Consider the following 6000-nt stretch of genomic DNA (forward strand, 5'->3'; position numbering starts at 1 on the left):
ATGCAAGAAATATTCGTATTTTATGAATATAATCCATTTATTTTTCAATATCCATACGTTTTACTTAGTTTTTTGTACGGTATTGACAAAATCCTATGCATTTGCATAAGATTTATTTTGCCACAATTTATAGTACTAGTGCCGCCCTCACTAGGTATAAATATCTCATTTCGCTAGTAGTGTATGGGCAAATTCTACTAGCTATTCTCATAAATGCCTTCTTTATGCCATATCTATACAATTTATGCACTTTTATATGTATATTTGCTAATATTATACATTATTATGCCTTATAGGTATTATACCTATAAGCCATATACATACGATTTCATTTTTTTATTTATATATGGTTTTGTATTTATAACCATATACCGTATTTACTTTTATAAGGATATGATTGGCGTTTTATATAGTATTGACAAAATTATAAGTTTGACAAACACTTTTTTAAGTCTTTTAGTTAAAATTGTCATTTTTAATTGACTATCTAAACACTAGATATATTTGCACATGGAGCAAAGAGTATAAAAATTGGTCGCGTCACTAATAATATCGCGATACATTTTTACTACCATCAAAATACCACATACGTTTATATGTCCTCTTTATTTAATTTGGTTTCTAAACCTCAGGAATAGTTTTAATTATATGTGCGCTCTAAGTTGAATGAATTTCTTGAATCTCTTTACTTGAATTTCTAAGACTTAAAAATATTTATAAATAGATGTCCTATTGCATAATATTTTTTTATCGCTTCACTTATAAAATAACGATCCTGCCTTTCTACCTTTGAATAAACATTCATATAAACATGGAGAAAAAAACGTTCGCGTCACTAACAGTATGTGACGATAAAATTTTGCTAACATTAAAAGGAACATATTTTTATATGTCAACTCTTAGTTGAATTGGTCTATTGCTTAAGATTCTAGACCTTAGGAATATTTTTATATTATATGTTTGCCAATCTTCGCGTCACTAAAAAGATGACGATTCATATTGTTATTATTAGATGGTCGAGTTGTACTTATATTGATATGTTAATCAAATTGGTCTCTTACTTGAAAATCTAGACCTTAGGAATATTTTTATATTATATGTTTGCCAATCTTCGCGTCACTAATAAGATGACGATTCATATTATTATTAGATGGTCGAGTTGTACTTATATTGATATGTTAATCAAATTGGTCTCTTACTTGAAAATCTAGACCTTAGGAATATTTTTATATTATATGTTTGCCAATCTTCGCGTCACTAATAAGATGACGATTCATATTATTATTAGATGGTCGAGTTGTACTTATATTGATATGTTAATCAAATTGGTCTCTTACTTGAAAATCTAGACCTTAGGAATATTTTTATATTATATGTTTGCCAATCTTCGCGTCACTAATAAGATGACGATTCATATTGTTATTATTAGATGGTCGAGTTGTACTTATATTGATATGTTAATCAAATTGGTCTCTTACTTGAAAATCTAGACCTTAGGAATATTTTTATATTATATGTTTGCCAATCTTCGCGTCACTAATAAGATGACGATTCATATTGTTATTATTAGATGGTCGAGTTGTACTTATATTGATATGTTAATCAAATTGGTCTCTTACTTGAAAATCTAGACCTTAGGAATATTTTTATATTATATGTTTGCCAATCTTCGCGTCACTAATAAGATGACGATTCATATTGTTATTATTAGATGGTCGAGTTGTACTTATATTGATATGTTAATCAAATTGGTCTCTTACTTGAAAATCTAGACCTTAGGAATGTAATATATAAAGGATTAAAAATTCGCCACAAAGCCAAGCAAACAATCAATGCATACAAATAGATTGTTGGTTGAACTTTATATAAGAAGTTCAACACAACAAATAAATTATGCAATTTTATTATCGAATCATCAAGCAAAGGATAAGCTTCAGTGGATCGCAGTATGGCAGCTGCTCAACCACTTACAACACCTTGCCTGTTACAAAAGTCGTTTACAATTGATTCTAGGCTTTGTCATTGTATTAAATAATGCTTTTATATGTAACTAGCGCGGCATCAGGTGATCAAAGATCCTCCCAATTTACTATGTTACAAATTACATTGGCATCACATCCATTGTCGTTTAAAAAGTAAATTATAAACTTTAAATGGTTTAGAAGCCATACAATGCAAATTGCCCCTTATTTATCATTGCAGTCCAGCACGGATACGACCTTAGAGGCGTTCAGGCATAATCCAACGGACGTAGCGTCATACCACTGTTCGCTCGAACAAGTATTGTGCCATTGGTCCGTACCTGCGGTTCCTCTCGTACTACGCAGGAATGCTGTCGCAACAACGTTTTGTCATTAGTAGGGTAAAACTAACCTGTCTCACGACGGTCTAAACCCAGCTCACGTTCCCTTGCATGGGTGAACAATCCAACGCTTGGTGAATTTTGCTTCACAATGATAGGAAGAGCCGACATCGAAGGATCAAAAAGCGACGTCGCTATGAACGCTTGGCCGCCACAAGCCAGTTATCCCTATGGTAACTTTTCTGACACCTCTTGTTAAAAACTCTTTAAACCAAAAGGATCGATAGGCCGAGCTTTTGCTGTCCCTGTGTGTACTGAACACCGAGATCAAGTCAGCATTTGCCCTTTTGCTCTATGTGTGGTTTCTGTCCGCACTGAGCTGGCCTTGGGACACCTCCGTTATTATTTGAGAGATGTACCGCCCCAGTCAAACTCCCTACCTGGCAATGTCCTTGAATTGGATCATACCTGAGTAATTGGAGTTATACCAAATTTTCAAATCAAAAATACATAAATGCACCGTTTTATTAAAGAATTTGTTTGCGATTATATAACAAACTCGTGATACTTTGATCAAGAAGCTTGCATCAAAACCCAATACCATAAGATATAATAAATATATCCGTATAATGGCTAGGAAATGATACACGTTCCATTTAATCAAGTAAGTAAGGAAACAATAAGAGTAGTGGTATTTCATTGGCGATACCAAACCGAGGTCTAATATCTCCCACTTATTCTACACCTCTTATGTCTCCTTACACTGCCAGATTAGAGTCAAGCTCAAAAGGGTCTTCTTTCCCCGCTAATTATTCCAAGCCCGTTCCCTTGGCTGTGGTTTCGCTAGATAGTAGATAGGGACAGTAGGAATCTCGTTAATCCATTCATGCGCGTCACTAATTAGATGACGAGGCATTTGGCTACCTTAAGAGAGTCATAGTTACTCCCGCCGTTGACCCGCGCTTACTTGAATTTCTTCACTTTGACATTCAGAGCACTGGGCAGAAATCACATTGTGTCAACACCCGCTAGGGCCATCACAATGCTTTGTTTTAATTAGACAGTCGGATTCCCCAAGTCCGTGCCAGTTCTGAATTGATTGTTAATTGATAATCGTTATAATTAATAAGAACTAATTGGTTTAACCCAATTAGTATTCTTAAAAATTTTAGCAAGAAAGTTCCACAATTGGCTACGTAACTAAACTATCCGGGGAACAAGTAACTAACATAAATGCTAGAAACTCTATTTACCCAGAACGAGCACATAAACCATGTTATTGTTTCCCAATCAAGCCCGACTATCTCAATCTTCAGAGCCAATCCTTATCCCGAAGTTACGGATCTAATTTGCCGACTTCCCTTACCTACATTATTCTATCGACTAGAGACTCTTCACCTTGGAGACCAGCTGCGGATATTGGTACGGCCTGTTGAGAAGTTTGCGTGTCCCCACCATAAATTTTCAAGGTCCGAGGAGAAAATATCGACACAACAGTATATGTCATGCTCTTCTAGCCCATCTACCATATCTCTCTGCGAAAGACTTCCATGGTAGTACGGCTATAAAACAGAAAAGAAAACTCTTCCGATATCTCTCGACGGCTTCTTTATGGTCGTTCCTGTTGCCAGGATGAGCACGAGGCCCATATTTAATAACAAACGGATACTCAACAGGTTACGGAATTGGAACCGTATTCCCTTTCGTTCAAAATTATTCAAGTATATTAATTTAGCTAGATTTTATATAATATATATATTTGTTTGGCATTTGTATTTTACTTGAAAATTTTCGGCTTTCGCCTTGAACTTAGGACCGACTAACTCGTGATCAACCACTGTTCACACGAAACCCTTCTCCACTTCAGTCCTCCAAGGTCTCATTCGATTATTTGCTACTACCACCAAGATCTGTACCAATGGCAGCTCCATGCAGGCTTACGCCAAACACTTCTACGCATACCATTGTACCTTCCTACTCACTAAAGTTTCAAAATTTATATTACAAGTAATATAAATCATCTACTTTAGCGGTAATGTATAGGTATACAACTTAAGCGCCATCCATTTTAAGGGCTAGTTGCTTCGGCAGGTGAGTTGTTACACACTCCTTAGCGGATTTCGACTTCCATGATCACCGTCCTGCTGTTTTAAGCAACCAACGCCTTTCATGGTATCTGCATGAGTTGTTAATTTGGGCACCGTAACATTACGTTTGGTTCATCCCACAGCGCCAGTTCTGCTTACCAAAAGTGGCCCACTGGGCACATTATATCATAACCTTGAACTTCATATCAAGAAAGTTAAGGTTCTTACCCATTTAAAGTTTGAGAATAGGTTAAGATCGTTTCGACCCTAAGGCCTCTAATCATTCGCTTTACCAGATAAGATTATTTTATATAATATTAAAATGCACCAGCTATCCTGAGGGAAACTTCGGAAGGAACCAGCTACTAGATGGTTCGATTGGTCTTTCGCCCCTATACTCAATTCTGACAATCGATTTGCACGTCAGAACTGTTTCGGTCTTCCATCAGGGTTTCCCCTGACTTCAACCTGATCAAGTATAGTTCACCATCTTTCGGGTCACAGCATATATGCTCAAGGTACGTTCCAGTTAGAGGCATAAATAATATAAATATCATTATACATAACTATATAGAACGCCCCGGGATTGTGTTAATTAGCTATAAATAGTTAAAAAACTAATCCCATTATTAGTCAAGTTAATTACGCTATTAGGTTTATATCCCAATAACTTGCACATATGTTAGACTCCTTGGTCCGTGTTTCAAGACGGGTCCCGAAGGTATCCTGAATCTTTCGCATTGTTAATCCTACAAGTGCATATAATAAACACAAAAATCAATGATAATTATGCCATTATATAATTCCGAAAAATTAACGCACTGTATTCATATAAATCTATCAGCACTTTATCAAATTAATAACATTTATTCTGTGTTAAAATGCAAGCAAATTAATTTGAATAAACTATAAGTTATATTTTATGATAAATTTGGTATGCTAATAGATTACAATGTCCTTATATGGAAAAAATGCACACTATTATCATAATATTGTTTAAATATTACAATTCTAATGATGAATTTTCCATAACGGATATTCAGGTTCATCGGGCTTAACCTCTAAGCAGTTTCACGTACTGTTTAACTCTCTATTCAGAGTTCTTTTCAACTTTCCCTCACGGTACTTGTTTACTATCGGTCTCATGGTTATATTTAGTTTTAGATGGAGTTTACCACCCACTTAGTGCTGCACTATCAAGCAACACGACTCTTTGGAAACATCATCTAGTAATCATTAACGTTATACGGGCCTGGCACCCTCTATGGGTAAATGGCCTCATTTAAGAAGGACTTAAATCGTTAATTTCTCATACTAGAATATTGACGCTCCATACACTGCATCTCACATTTGCCATATAGACAAAGTGACTTAGTGCTGAACTGATTTCTTTTCGCTCGCCGCTACTAAGAAAATCCTTGTTAGTTTCTTTTCCTCCCCTAATTAATATGCTTAAATTCAGGGGGTAGTCCCATATGAGTTGAGGTTGTGTATAACTTTTATATGCAATTAATTCTTTATATATAATGATAAAACATTTTATTAAATTCGTTATATTAATAATATCTGTATATAAATGGCATTTGTTTGATTTAACGAATCAACGAAGAA

At 35.1% G+C, this 6000-nt stretch overlaps 1 non-coding gene across 1 annotated transcript; it reads right to left on the bottom strand.

Moving 5' to 3' along the window:
- Positions 1–1907: 1907 nt before the first annotated feature.
- Positions 1908–5878, bottom strand: LOC127012318 (large subunit ribosomal RNA). The gene has a single exon (XR_007765820.1). It is a non-coding gene; the product is annotated as a large subunit ribosomal RNA (ribosomal RNA).
- Positions 5879–6000: the final 122 nt, after the last annotated feature.

The sequence above is a fragment of the Drosophila biarmipes genome, unplaced genomic scaffold, assembly GCF_025231255.1.
Source record: "Drosophila biarmipes strain raj3 unplaced genomic scaffold, RU_DBia_V1.1 ptg000050l, whole genome shotgun sequence".
NCBI classification, from domain to species: domain Eukaryota; kingdom Metazoa; phylum Arthropoda; class Insecta; order Diptera; family Drosophilidae; genus Drosophila; species Drosophila biarmipes.